Below are 16,324 nucleotides of genomic sequence, written 5' to 3'. Positions count from 1 at the left end.
TGTGCCGGACAGGGACCAAGCTGGCCTCCTGTACATCTCCATCTTTATGTTATTTCCCCCCCACCCCCGCCTTCTTTTAATCACGTCTTTGTTTGAGAGGCAGGGATTGCACAAAGTTAAAAGCTTTGTCATTAAGGCCACCAGGAGCCAAAAGCATGGGGGAAGTTGTGCGTCTGGCTGTACGCTGCTTTGTCCCTGAGCACACTGCTGATGTAAGGCTGCAAAGGGAAGTGTCTTGAGAATTATGTTAGCACCAAACTCATAAGAGAAAAATTACTGGAAATATTAAAAAGCTGTAAAGGGTGTATTGTATACAAGTGATTAAGCCTGAACCCTTTCTAGGTATTTTGAGGAGGTCAGGGAGATATTGGCTGCTGGTCCTGAGGGGGAGAGGCAAGGATAGGGACTTGCATCCTTTTACCTTTTATGGTGGTGTATTTAGAAGTAGTGGTGTCTTGGGGTGTGTTGGCGTGCAGCTCAAAATCATACCCTTGTACCAAGATAAATGTTATCTGTACCTGAAATTAAGCCTTATACATCCCCTCAGAATCTGGGCACCCCCTTCTCTTTTTCTGTTTCTTCTTCAAGAAACTAAATAAGTGACTCTTAAGAGCTCTTTTCCCATGAGAAGGTCTTTTTCATTGTTTTACTACACCACCAGTTGGGTATCCAAAAGGACTGAGAGGAAGATTTTTCCCATTAGTTAATAAAATTCAGCAAATAAATAGTATACCTTTGCATAGCTCAAGCTACAATGACTAGATTTTGTGTGAGAAACTTTATGAATACAATGGCATAGCTTTGATTTGTCCTGAGTTTTTTCTTGTATAAAGATGTTTACTTGTTATCGCTAAATGTATGTGCTAAAACTTCAAAGAAGAGAAATCAGCAGCAGGGACCTCCAGAGGTGGGGAGAGAGTTAAGTGTTTGTAAAAGCTAAATTGTGATTCCTTCCTTTCACTAGCTCCTGGCTTGGCGCCTGGGTCTGTTTATCGTTATTGGACAATGCCTTCCATACACGGGAAAAATTCTTTTTCCTGGGGTCTATGTGGTCTGAGAGCTTCTACAGGTCACAGCTCACTCTCAAACTTGGGGAGGGTCCTTATGTGACCTTATTATATAGAGTGGTTGGCAGAAGGGGGGGCGAAGAGGAGAGCTCCTGTCTAATTGCTCAAGCACACTGGTCCTCTGTGAAATAGGACACATATTCATTCTGTCCTCACCCATCTGAAGAAAGACTGTGTACAAATGCGGAAAAGGAAGACTTCTGACAACACACGTGCGAATAAAGGCAGGTTAATAGAATGCAAGCTGACCACACACATGCTGATCCTAACAAGAGTCATATTAAGATGTTTGCCCTTTAAGAGGGGAGCTCATGGAAGGCAAAGGCTGCATCATTTTTTTTTTTTTAATGCTGATTTTTTTTTTAAATTTATTTATTTATGGCTGTGTTGGGTCTTCGTTTCTGTGCGAGGGCTTTCTCTAGTTGTGGCAAGCGGGGGCCGCTCTTCATCGCGGTGCGCGGGCCTCTCAGTATCACGAAGGCTGCATCATTTTTATCTTGGAATTCTTTACCACAACAAGTAGTGGCTTACAAATCTAAGCACCAAAGAAAAAAGAAAAAGATTTATTGAGTGACGGGATTAATCCATCCAGCCCATGATCAAAACATGTGAGTCAAGCTGGTTCTTCAGCTCTTAGGGAAACGGGACAAAACTAACTGCCATGGAAGTGATTCTTACCCCTCTGTCTCCCTGTTTTCATTACACGCATATATGCTAATGGAAAGGGCTCAAAACTGAAAGTCAGATGCTTCACTCCCATCCTGATGCCACCACTCACTCAAGCATCAACTTTGCAAGAGGCATCCCTTCTCTGGGGGCATCAGAGTATAAATCTTAAATGAAGGGGTTGGACTTGCTCATCTCTGTGGTTCTTCACAGCATGACATTTCTGTAATTCTAGAGGACCGCTATCACTTTGTGTGAGAGAAAGCTAAGTCATAGGAACAGAATGTGTTTATGTAAAAAAAGAAAAACATGATCAGGGTTGCCTGTGTGCCTTGGACATGGTAGGTGCCCATAATGTGGCTGGAATTGGTTTGTGGAAGGAATTAGATAACAGATAAAAACCCACATAATTCAAATCCAAGTTCACCCTCAGCCTTCTGTCCTGGCCTTGCTCAGACATTCATGTCAACTGCTCACCGTGGCTCCTGGCACAAGCAGAACGGCCAGGATGTCGGTTTTCTAACATGTGATTCTAGTGATACTGTTTACCTGAAGAGTCTACAACCTGAAATGATGGAGATTGTGAACGTTTCCTTTGCTCTTTTACCTAAGTTCTCAAACTCAATCCATCTTCCCCTTTTGTAGTATCCATGAGTTGGCTAGACATTTATTTAACCATCTATGCTTCTGTATTTTCAATAACAGAGGTCTTAATTGCTCCATCCAAGTATTATAGGTTTGTGTGCTTGTTTTGATAAAGGGTAGAGTTTCTTCAGGACAGGAATGTTTTCTTTGTGAGGAACATGTAAGAGGCAAGGCAAAGTCAAGGAGAAGAAACTTTGGAAGGGGTGAAAGAGAGAACTTCATCCATCTCCTGTCTCATTTTCTTTGTCATCCCTTCCTTCAGAATGTACACATGAAAAAAACTGAGTTTTCTTCCCCCCGCCCCCCAGCACCACATAAATTGCAGTGAAACATGCCAAGCGTCCAGGGCGAGTGGCCACATGCAAGGCTGATGATGCCATCTGGGAGTGTGAGAAGATGCCGTGGGTGTGGAGCATGAAGTGTGTCCCTGAACTCTGCCTATGGGACGGGGCCACATCTCACTGGGAAGACAGCACCAACCCTGCCCCTGAGGTGGTACCTCAGATGCTGTTAGCAGAGTGTGCACATCCAGAGAGGGCGCATGTGGTCACAAGTTCAGAAACCACTAGCGTTAGTGCTTAAATCTGAGTGGTAAGAGATCTCATTGTACCGGGCAGGTACTATGTTCTTTGCTAAATAGCTTTCAGGTGTCTTTGTTTGTTTAGGCTTAAATTTTTTTTTTTTTTTTTTTTTAATTCTAGGGCTTGCTTTCTTTCTTTTTTTTTTTTTTAATGCTATTCTTGTCTGCTTACATTCTTTTTTTTTTTTAATGTATGTATGTATGTATGGCTGTGTTGGGTCTTCGTTTCTGTGCGAGGGCTTTCTCTAGTTGTGGCAAGCGGGGGCCACTCCTCATAGCGGTGCGGGGGCCACTCTTCATTGCGGTGCGCGGGCCTCTCACTGCCAAGCACAGGCTCCAGACACGCAGGCTCAGCAATTGTGGCCCACGGGCCGAGCCGCTCCGCGGCATGTGGGATCCTCCCAGACCAGGGCCCGAACCCGCATCCCCTGCACTGGCAGGCAGACCCTCAACCACTGCGCCACCAGGGAAGCCCTAGGCTTAAATTTTTGTTTCCCAACTTGTCAATATTCCCAAATCATTTCACAGGAAGTCATGTATATTTGTTATGCTCAAAAACAATGAACATTCATACTCTGATACTGAACTTTGTTGATTGAATGATCATGAATTCTTCTTCCTGTATTCAGTAAGTGCAGACCTATATAACTGACAGTCAGAACTTCTGTGAATCATTGGATAACCAAGGCTTCCATGCAAACTTGCTATAATTTTAGCCAAAGGGAAAGGAACTTGGCATTTTCATCAAGCCTTGTGAAATCTTTATTATGGGAAAAATACTACCATGGCAGACCCAAGATTCTAAGTGTGAGTTCGCCTTTTTGAGCAGGATCCCAACTAATAGGAAAACCTTTGTTTAGAGTTTTCCCAGATTTCTCCCTTTGTCTACTTTTACTACATTTTCTCACAGTGGCTTCCATGAGAGTCACCAGAGGAGAGAGGAGTGATGTGGGGGCTTGGAATAGAACAAATATGGGGTTCAGTGTGAGCCAGAGATATCACTCCTCCCCCAACCTGTCTATAGGATCCATCTGTTTATTTAAGTAAAAGTTGACCAGTGCTGTTCTGATAGATTCAGAGTTAGGGACCCACTAACTTAGTGGAACAAATGATTATTACTTTCATTAATGGCAGTTCACCTTCATCCAGCTTGGTTATGCACCAAACTCCATTCTAAACTCTTTACAACAACCCTTTAAGGTAGATACTAATTTTTGTATTTGATTGATGAGATTCCTCAAGTAGAAAGTGACAGAGCCACTCTAGCATCTGCTCTCTAATCTATACGGTACACAACCAACCAACCAACAAGGAGACCTAATTTAGGTTTGATCATTGAAGGCTGAGATTCCCTAACTGCTTTGAAAAGCAGGGAGCTATTTGGGATGTGTTTGTTTTATTACATTATCATCTTATGAAGTGCTATATCTGGTAGTAAGCTGAAATTTTTAAGGGTTTAAAAATTATTTTGTGTACTGTATTTTGTGATAGTTTTTCTGGTCCCTTTAACCTTAATACGGAGTCTGTTACCTCCCACGTATTATCAGTACCACTCCAGTATACACTCTGTCTTTCTCTTCCCTGTACTATTTTATGGACTCTTCTATGGCAGAATCTATGTCTCCATAGGCACTGTTAACTTTTTCAGGGTAAATAGTATATGCTAAATAAATATTTGTTAAACTGAACTGATTTTGTCTAAATTTGCACTTCACTCCATAGATGACCCAGTTTATTCCTCCAGTAAACACCAGTTTCACTTCTACTTCATACACTTGCTAGACATCAGATGTTTGTGGAAGGAATGAATGGAGACAATAAACTTCCAGAGCAGAAGGGGCTGGAAGGTGAGGGAGCTGGGTGGGCACCTTGAAAGGCCACTCACCTGCTCTTCTAAACCCAAAGAAAGAAGAAAACCAATATTTATGAGCTGAAATGTACCAAAACCACTATTTTACAAGGTATTTTCCAAAAATCTGTCTCCTGAAGTGAAAGCCCATGGTCAGTCTTTGCTTTAACAAATGAATTTAGAAAAATTTCAGACAGGTTTGTTCAGTTATGTCTTTATAATTTTAGTTTTCATCCTAGATGAAGACAAAAGATTATATAATTCCAACTCCAATTCATAGAATGTGGGGCAATTTATGGAAAGTTTCAGAAAAATGGAACTTTGGGGATTAGACATAATCATAAAATGTAATAATTGTTGAAAGACACAATAATATTCCATTAATCTTTTTAAAAGTGGGATTTGAAGCAACACTTTTAAAAAAGACTTTATTTTTTAGAGCAATTTTTACAGTAAAATTGAAAGGAAGTTACAAAAATTTTCCATATGCTCCTTGTCCCCACATAGGCACAGCCTCCCCAGTTATCAACATCACTCACCAGGTAGGACATTTTTTAATCAAGGATGAACCTACATGGACACATAACAATCACACAAAGTTCATAGTTTACCTAAGGGTTCACTCTTGGTGTGATACATTCAGTGGGTTTGGACACATGTATAATGACATTTATCCATCATTATAATATTATACAGAGTACTTTTACTGCTCTATAAATCTTCTGTGCTCTGCTTATTTATCTCTGGCCCCCTCCCCTGGCCACAGCTGATCTTTTTACTGTCTCCATAGGTTTGCCTTTTCCAGAATGTCATGTAGTTGGAATCACACAGAATGTAGATTTTCAGATTGATTTTTTTCACTTAATAATATGCATCTAAGGTTCCTCAGTGTCTTTTCATGGCTTGATAACTTGTTTCTTTTTAGTGCTAAATAATATTTCATTGTCTGGATGTACCAGTTTATTTAGCCATTCATCTACTGAAGGACATTTTGGTAGTTTCCAAGTTTTTGCAATTATGAATCAGGCTGCTGTAAACATCCATGTATAGGTTTTTGTGTGAACATAAGTTTCCAGCTCATCTGGATAAACACAAAGGAGTGGGATTGCTGGGTCATATGGTAAGAATATGTTTTGTTTTGTAAGCAAACACCAAATTGTCTTCCAAGGTGGCCATACCATCTGTAGTCTCACCAGCCATGAATTAGATTTCCTGTTGCTCCACTTCCTTGACAGCATTTGGTGTTATCAGTGTTCTGGATTTTGGCCATTCTAATACGTGTGTAACGGCCTTGCATTGTTTTTATTTAAATTTCCCTGTTGACATAAATGTGGAGCATCTTTTCATATTCTTATTTGCCATCTGTATATATTCTTTCACGAGGTGTCTGTTAAGGTCTTTGGCCCATTTTTTAATCAAATTGTTTGTTGTCTTACTGTTGAGTTTTAAGAGTTCTTTGTATATTTTGGTTAGTAGTCCTTTATCAGATGTGTCTTTTCCAGATATTTTCTCCTGGTCTGTGGCTTGTCTTCTATAAAGCAGCACTTTTATAATAGGTTCCTTATCTAAGAGAAAATCTCACTCTTCCCTCCCAGACTTGAGTTTGTGAAAAAGTGTCTGGCATGAAATTAAATCAAGTATACAATGAGTCTATGTAAACCAACCCCAAATGGTGGCAGTTTCCATCCTTTCTTTTATCTTTAAATATGTAATTTGTGTGGTACCTAAAATACCGTCATTTTACTTTCTAAAGAAAGGCATCAGGATTTTTTGTTTCACTCCAAGGCCACTCCTAATAAACCTGCTTCTTTTCCTAGAAGTTTTTGCTTTGAAAATGAAATAGCCTTAATTCCTAGTAGTCTGTGAGCAGTACTACTTAAATATCTGAGTATGGTTTATTACTCAAATCATTTGTTAGTGGCAAGTAACTCCTGGTACAAAAAGTAGACCTAGGTGTAGGGATACCACCTCACCCTCCTCTAGAAGGAGGACAGGGAATTGTTGGGGCTGCTTTCTGAACCCCTCAACCACTAAAGTCCCTGGGAAGAGAGACCCTGGTGAAATGAGAACAGCAAGAGTAGACAGGTGACAGGTGACCAGGAAGAAGTGGGGACAGAGAAAGGTGATCTCACTTGGAAGGTAGAAAAAGGTAAGGAAACAAATTTCAGTTGACCGAGATATGAGCTCAATGGTACATGATATTGAAAGTAGGACACTTTATGAATGAGAATGAATAATAGGCCCAAAGAAGAGAGGAATGGAAAGGAGTTAAGAAGGAAGAAACAATTATTAAAAGAAAGGCAGTAATAATTTCAAAATAAGTAAGATTTTAGAGAAATACAGAAAAATGGATTCAAGAAAGAGAAAATTTATAGAAAATCTTAAAAAGAGACTGATTAAATGTACATTTAATCTTAGATAAATGAAGAGGGAAAGAAGTGGGTCTATAAACCCAATTATAATAACCAATAATGAAGAAGTATCTTTTTTTCCAATGGAAACTTTTAATCTTCTAATTTACTGGTGGTTTGCCTGTTTGTCACAAATAATTGTTAGAGATACTGGAAAATTTTTTAGGATTAAGATCAAGAAGGATGGGTCACTCTGAACCCTCTGGAATTCAGCAGATTGCCTCTTTTTTCCTAAGAGGTTGATGGGTCTGGAAATGTTTATACCTATCTGCTTACTTAAAAGAGACTTGGGAAATTCACATTTTCCATTAGCAGACAATGAACACCACTTAGTGCCTTTGAGACTTTACTGGACTTTGCACAATCCCCCTGCCTTTGTTGCTTTGCCTCTTTCATGCCACAAATCTTGTTGCTTTTTGCTCTGTGACATCATGGCCACTGTTCTCTTTAGCTGGGAAGACATGTTAACCTTTTAATGGCAAAGTGGTCACCAAGTGTGCATCCTATGCTTTTTCAAAGACCTCTTTGGACTCAGAAGTGAAGGCAGGCAATAGAGTTTTTCCCTAAAAAAACAGCTTAAGATTAATTTAGGTTAGACAGATGGAAATTTTTTTCACGTGGCAAAATCTGTTAGACATTCAAGTTTGTTATTGGAAGAGTTTGCTATATCTCCCTCTGTGGAGGTCTTTAAAATTCTTGTCTCTGTGAAGTGATTGACTATATCTAACCCCAGAACTAACTGTCCCTCTCTGCTGAGGCTGGGGTCAGCACATCTCCCCTCGCTCCCCTGAATGGGAAGTTTACAGTGATTTCTCCTCACAGAAGATTAGGGACCTGTGGATAAGGTGACTTCTAAGAATCAATCATTTGGCAAAAGGTAACTGAACAAGGTAATAAAAAAGGAACGAATGGGGAAGTATCACAAGTAAATCCTAGAAGTATACTTCTTTCTTCAGAGAAATAAGAACCAACCACATGAAAAAGTAAATAGCATTTATAAACAATGTATGCTGAGTCTTAGATCAGTACTTTATATAGTCAGTCGAAAGATGATCTCAGTGACTAGAAATGATCAGTGTAGCAGACAGTCTAAGTGGCCTGCCCATATACCTTAAGCCATGCTATCCGATAACAGCAACCACTGGCCACATGTGGCTGTTAAGCACATGAAATGTGGCTGGTTCTCACTGAGATATGCTCTACGTATAAAATGCATGCCAGCTTTCAAATAGTTATTACAAAAACATGTAAAATATCTCAGTAAATTGTTTATGTTAATTGCATGTTGAAATGATAATATTTGGGGTAATAGGTTGAATAAAAATATATTATGAAGTTAATTTTACCTGTTTCTTTTGACCTTTTAAAATGTGGATACTAGAGAACTTAAAATTTACATATGCAGTCTGCATTTGGGATTCACATTACATTTCTATTGGACAGTACTGCTTAAACCTAAAGCATTTCAGGATCTACATCTCTGTACTGAGGGCTTCTTCTGCAGTTGTGATAGATGGAAGTAATTAGGAATTATCATTCTTCCTCCTCTGTAGTGGTCCTCAACCAGTAACTTTTAGGAGTTGTATAAATACCCCAGCTCCTTTACCTCCCTGGTAAGATAGGTCTAAGGTGTATGTTTTGTACCATTTGCAGTATTTTTCCCACAGTTGTCGACTCCCTTGCTGATTTTCCTTTTTCTTCTCAAATAAACCATATACCCTTAGATTTCTTGTCTCACGTACTAAGATAACTAACCTAAACTCATGCAGTCGGGAGAAGGCTATAGAGTTAGACGTGGCATTTGAAAGGTGGATGAGATTTGCTAAAAATAGATGAGAAGGAACATTCATCTGTACATTTGTTCACCCATGAATTTTACTGATGAATGTAAAGACAGACATTGTGAAGGCAGAGATGGCCATGCCTGTTAGAGGAGCATGAGATGATAAGTATTTTTAGAGCAGAGGAGATGAGTGAGGGACAGAGGTAGGCAAATACTGATGGTCTCAATTGCTTTGGAATCTTACAGGCCACAGGGAGCTTCTTATTGAAGGTGTTAGACGTTGGAATGACATAGTCACCACAGAGCTTTAGGGGGTGTTACTTACATGAAAATATGGGGATGATATGAAGGGAAACTGAAAGAAAGCAGCCCAAGTCAGCTTGTTAAGTTTGTTGTGAGATGATGAAGATCTCAACTGGAATGCTAGCACACAGGAATTGAAAGGAATAATTACTTTAAATGAGTGTGGTGTTGTAGAGTTTATCAAGCATTTTCCTGTGCTGTATCTCATTTTATCCACTATCAACCCAGTGAAGTAAACAAATGCAGAAAAGCAGTGTGACGAAAGCTGTGACAGGGCTCCGTGGGTTACTGGAAAGGAATGTATCAGAGATGAATGCCAAGGTGGGGAAGATAGTGATATCAGTGCTCTGTCCATCTGTCCATCCACTCAAATCATTCAACACGAGTTTACTGAGCACCTCCTGTGTGCCAGACTCTGCTCTGGGCCTTGGGAATAGAGTTGTGAGCAAATCAGACAAAGCCCCTTGCCGCATTAGAGTTCACATGATGAAAATCGGGGGTAGTGGAGGAAGGAGAAATTGTTTTGGGGAGAAGGTGATGGTTTTATTTTTGGATATATTGGCTCCAAGGTACAATTTTCAAATGAAAACGCCTAGTGGTCTACAGGTGCTTTGAACAGAGAAACTGCTGAGCTGGAGGTATGCTGAACATTACCTGCAAAGAGGTGGCATTTGAAATTTCTAATCACTACCCTATGGCAGCTATGTGTCATGTGTTAGAACATCCAAACACTGAAATTTGCATGCAGTATAAAGAGAATACACTTTGGGTACTTGAATATTTTTTTGCCTGTGTGTGAGTGTGTGTATCTCTTGTGTATTGTCGGTTATGTGTGCATTTGTGTACACACGCAGATACACACACACACATTTTCCTTTCTAAACATGCAGTTCTGTGGACCTCAGCCCTGATTACAAAGGAGGCCACGCTGCATAGCTTCCTCTGTACAGCCTCAGCTACACAAGGTGATTTAATGCTGTTATCTTCTCTAGCAGTGATTGTACCTAGTATTAGGGTTTTGTGTGACTTGTTTAACGTTTCAAAATGTGTTCATATAGGTCGTGGCATTGTATTCTTGAAAGACCCCATGGGTCAGTGTTTAACGATGATTGTGAAGAGTTCGCAATAGAGGTGCTGACATGTTTTCTCCTGCTTTCTGTCTTTGAATGTAAATTTATATCATCAGGATTACTTAGCTCCAGGTTATATCCCATGAATGGCAAATGACCACTGGAAACAGTGTGTTTGCATTTGCACAGAGAATGCAGTATTTTGACTGACTCTACATCATCTTCCAGATGGGCTTGTTTGACTGATTTAGCCCATCAGTCCAGCCACACAATCATTCCGTTTAAACAGCTGGTCAGATGATCAAAATAGTTAGACATAGATACAGCTCAAAGAAATGTCTCCCATGTAGAGTCCCAGATTCCTCCATGACAGATTTTAAATGGTCCCAGATTCCCCTAGCCATAAATCATTTCAAGGGATTATTTTCCAGTGTCTTCTCCGTTACATACTTCTAAAGAAACTATATCCTCAGATTCTCATATTTGTTCTCACTGTACTCACTCTCTCCTCCACCCTCCCCTCCCCTGCCTTCTCCTCCCCTCTCTTCTCCTCTCCCTTCCTTTGGCCTCTCCATCCTAGTTTAGCCCTATCTTATTGGCTTCAGACGTCCACTTCATCTTTGTTACCCAGGAATCTCTTTACATATTTGACTGGGTTATCATTAGCCAGTACATTCTGTTCCAATTTAATGTGCTTTGTCCTGTACATCCCAGAGCGCACAGAATTGGTAATTGGCAGCCTGGGAAGCTTAACAAAAAGACGACAGGACTTGCCAAGCCTCAATTGTGCTGCCCTTCTACATACACAAATCCGATTTAGGTCAATGAAATTTATGTAGATAAAGGTGTGGAAAGGGGGCCTTCAGAAAGCAGATTTCCTGGCCCGTATCAGATTCGAAGCCTTCTGGGAAGCAGCATGGAAAAGTCTCTGGAAACACTTGGGATACATACCTTGCAATGAATGTGCTAGAGTTCTCTTTATTTTTCTTTCTTTATTTTTTCAAAACACGAGTCCTTTTGGTTTATGAGAAAAAAAAGGAAACTGGAATACAATATCAAGATGGTAAAGATGACTAAGACCAGCTCAATTGTCATCATATTTTGTCCATCATCACATGTGTGGGGGAGAGAGAGAGAGGAAAGGGAGGGGGAGGAAGGCAGAGACAGCAACCTTCCTAAGACAGATCAGGAACATTGGCAGTTCAACTCAGCTCATTCATTCGCTCATAACAATTTGATCAAGCCCAGTGGCCCACCCTCACCAACCTTTCATCTCTGACCTCCAGGCAGGGATAAGAGTGGCATCCAGTACTTAGGCAGAAGGTAGTCTTAGATCCGGGAGACCTTGGTAACTAAGGCAGATAGATGTCCAGCTTCTTTGAGCTTCATTTCATCACTTGCAAAACAGCGACAATCACACCTGTCTCACAGGGTTATTGATGATTAAATGAGATGACAGGTGCAAAGTTTACTCTTAACCAATGTTGCTAGTATCCTTAGTGAAAGTATAGAATAATAATAATAAAAATAATATTTCAGGATATTCAAATCATGTATAAAATGGTAATTGGTAATAGTAGGACATCATTCATTGTGAAGAATAAATTTGAAAATAAGCATAAAAGGCTTAGCATGGTATTTGGCCCATCACATACCATCAACAGATGGTAGTCAGTTCTAGTAGTAATAGTAGTCACTTACCAAATACAGATTCATCCTTTGTTATGGGTAAAATATCACTTCCTCTGTGAAACCTTCCCTTCCAAGTCAGCCTGTCCTGATTCTGCAGAAGCTGGCATGTCTGAGGGTAGAAAATGGCTGATAATCCGCAGGGTGGATCCTCCTGCTTATTCATTGCCTCCCCTTTGGTGGGCATGAGCGTAAGATGCACATGCTGTGTGCTCCCCCTCATGGGTAGATCTGTATGCTCCTTTCTTAAATCTCCGTGTTTTCAGTATTCCAATCTTGCTCCTTCCAAGCTCCTGACTAACCAGGGTTTTGCCACTGCTCACGAGTCTTTGTATATCTTCTCTCAGACATTTCAAGTTCACCCCAAATCGATGACCAGGTGTGCTACTCAGGGCTCTGCCTTATGAGAGAATGACCCATCACGACTGTCTTGTGGGCCACCCTCTGATAGTGAGGCTCTCAGATCATCTACAATGCACACCAACATATTGTGCCAGTGTCTCTATGAACCAATCCCAAGGTCTTTCCTCCTCCATCAGCTGGTCATAGGGGAATCCCCCTACCGTGAGGCAAATGGTGTGGGTTGAAGGTGGTGTCAGGGCAACAGACTTCGTTGACATGGGGACCTCGGCCACCTGTTCATGTAACTCTGGGCCTTCCCAGTCCTGATCCTGAATATACCTACCAATTCCATTGTATGATGGAACATACAATGCCTGTCCAACCTCATGACTCAGTGAACCTATTAATAGCCAGCTCATGAAGGGCAGCTCCAGTCACATAGTGACTTAGAGTCCCGTCATCAGACTCTCAGACACTACTAGGGCTCAGTTGCACACCAGGGAGTGCTTTTTAAAGAGCTGTCCATCTACCTTACCCAGCAGGACAACATGATTTTTAGGCATCTTCACTGATCTCTGATGGTCAGCTCAACTTTGCTGCCCGTTACAATAATTATCACCAGCCTGCCTTGAATGGTAAGTACCACTTTCTGACCTCTGAATCCTTCATACTCATTGACTTGGAGAACTCTGTTCTATGATGGCATTTCCTCTTGTCCATCCTGACCTATAGAGGACAGCCACCAATGAGAGATGTCAGTGCCTATCTCACTAGTGTATTCCTTCCTGATTCAGTGAAGCGAGTGTTCTCTGGGCCTTCCCAGGCAACATAGTCAAGTAGTGGGTTCTGAAGTCTTAGATAATAAATCTATTCTAACATTACTACCTCTTGACCCTACTGACCCTTTCCCAAATACACTGCCAAGGCAGCCGTACTTCTCTACCCCATTTTCTATAGGCCATGACCATTCCCAAGCTTTTAGGAACTAACCCCAGCAAGTAGTGACTGGCTCCAGGTATCTTCACCAGATCATGATAGAGTCTTCTTATTTCATTAAATTCTTCTCTTCTCTGCTTTATTTTCCAACCCTCCTGTTCCAGCATCCTTCAGATCCATTGTCATGAATGTTCCATATTCCACTATATTTGCCATGTCCTACTGTTCCTTCAGTGTGTAAGCTGTTTCATCCTGGAACAGGTACGTTATTTCCCCACTTGAGTCCTCCTGAGATCTATACCTGGTCGTCAGGCTGTAGGCAGTGAGGGGTGGTGAGGGTGAATCTTGAGGACCAGAAGCATGATCTTAAAAAGAAGCTGCCTCAGGTGAGATCTTTGCAGGTGAGTCTCGGTGAGGGGAGACTTCTCTCTTCTAGCAGAGGGGATGGGGCTGCCTCTGCCAACCTGAGAGCTTCAGGAGAGTCCAGCAATTCAAGGTTCTTAGGGTCATCCACCAGAATTACTGCACTTCAGGTTTCAAGGTTCAACTCTTTTTCTATCAGAGTCCTGATTTTGGCATGGGAGAGCTGTCGAGTCTATGTATTTAATCTCCTTTGTAGTTCTTCTATCCTCAGAATGTTATCTTTGACCTGATTTTCAGCTTGGTCTGCCATGTGACTGCCATGTAACCGCCATGTAAGATGAGGGTGTTGAAGTGCTGCCATAGAGACCCCTGGGATTCACAGCTGCCCTGGATTGATAGTTGTTTAACCTGAGTTTATCTTTTTTTTTTTTTTGAAGGTTTCCAAAACAGTTAATGAAAGTCAAACTCCATAATATTTGTAACAACCATTTCCCAAGGCCATGCAAATGTCACTGGTACCACCCAACCTCATGGCTTGCCTTTTGCTTGCCCTCCCGCCAATATACCACAGGTGAGAATATCAGCAGTTGTGATGCTACTACATGTCAGTGTTATCACCACTCCTCATAACAACTGCATCGGCCTGGGTTCCCCAGAAAGAAGACCAGGAGGGTTATTTGAAAGTGACCTGAAGGAGTCGAAATAAGTAGACTGTAGGAAAGATACATGGAATATGGGAAAGCCAGTATAAGGCGATTGTCAAGTTGGCCACTGCTAGAAGCAATGGGTGCTTAATCCCACCTGGAGCTTCTGAGGAATTTTTTGAGATGAGTCTCAGAGTTGTCTACCTGAGTTATAAAAGGTAGAAGAAACTTTCCATTAACTTCCATCCTCAGTTGGCCAATTTTGAGGTGGCCATACCTGAATGTTGAGTAAGCTCCTACAGGTATCTCATTTTACAATATCAGGGAAACATAAGGCAAAAACCAAAGTTATGACACACCTCCCAAGGCAAAGTGCTGGTCAAAGATGTTTGTGTATAACTGGGCATTACACTAATTGATGGAATAGATGGTGGCAGAGAAGATGTGAAGTGGTGCATGTGAGTTGCCCTGTACAAAATCCCACTGAGGTCTACCTGTAAGGGCCTTCCCAAACTCTCAGGTATTGACTGAGGGAGAAGTTGGCCAGGGTAAGTGCACTGGGTCCTGAATTTGCTCCTAGAGGAAGAGGTGAAGTCATCCTGATTTCTCTCCCTGATAAAGAGAAATCTGAGTTGCCATCTACATTTGCTCAGCGTGGCTACTGCCCAACTCCATGGGCTGCCATTCACATCATCATAATGCAAATTGCTCCCCTGGGAGTTGCCCAGTACATCACCTGCACAGCAGTACCTGGTGACTCTGGGTGATTTTCCTAATTTCAGAGTAAATCATCCAAAGGGAGCAAAACGGAGTCTCCAACCTTCAGATTTAGTTGGGCCCCAGATAAACAGAAGCCCATATGATTGATGTTATAATTGTGGTCTATGTGAAACACTATGGGAAGACAGAATACAAGTGATGAATTACGTGGCATTCAGGTTGGGGCATTCATTCACCACAAATTTATTAACCATTTACTTGTCTAGCTGCTGGGGATATAGTGGCAAACACAACAAACTCAATCCTTATTCTCATGGAGCTTATGCTCTAGTGGAGGAAAACAGATAATGAACAAACAAACAAGGAACATGTCAGACAGTGCAAAATGCTATGAGAAGAATTAAAATAGGACTAACTGACAGCAAGTGGCTAGTGACTTTAGAATTGTTGATCAAGAATGTCTTCTTAGAAAAGGTGATATTAGAGCCAATATCAGAATGGCAAGAAGGAACCAGCTATATGAAGCTCATAGATAACAGCGCTCCAGGGAGTGGGGTCAACTAGCACAAAGATGTCTAAGAAATGCATTGGGCACACTTGAGAAAGGGAAAGAAAGCAAGACTGTCTAGACCGAGGTGGGAGTGGAAAGAAATGAAGTGGGAGAGGTAGTCAGAGCCCAGAGCATGCAGGACTATGCAGGGCGACTCCTACTTTAAATGGGTGTTGAAAAGACTGGCTGCTGGGGTCTTCCCTAGCGGTCCAGTGGTTAGTTAAGACTCTGCGCTTCCACTGCAGGGGGCACGGGTTCAATCCCTGGTCGGGGAGCTATCATGCCGTTTACAAAACCAGAGGAATCTAGTTTTTAATGGATGCATAGGTGTTCTTCAGCTAGGGGAGGAGGAAGGGCATTTTAAAAAGAAGGGACAGAATTGACAAAGCCTAAATATGAAAACACTCCATTCTAGTAGCTACCATTGCGACCAACTTGTACCCATGAGAATCAAGGTCAAGGGCAAAGTAGCTATGCCAGAGAAGAGGCCTTGAAAATGTCTAATTAATTCTTGTCAGCTGTATGTGAGCATGTATTTCTCCATGAGACTGCACTTGGAATTGATTTGACACATTGGCACTGTCCGTCAAAGAGTTGAAAAGGTGCCTTGAGTGTTCGTATTTGAGCCTTTGCACATTTGGCACTGGGGTATCTTTTCCCCAGATTTATTCAAAAGACATCACAGACTTTCAGCCCGCTTCTTATT

The sequence above is a fragment of the Balaenoptera borealis genome, assembly GCF_965194805.1.
Source record: "Balaenoptera borealis genome assembly, chromosome: 19".
NCBI lineage: Eukaryota > Metazoa > Chordata > Mammalia > Artiodactyla > Balaenopteridae > Balaenoptera > Balaenoptera borealis.
Note: the sequence above shows the minus strand (reverse complement) of the source record.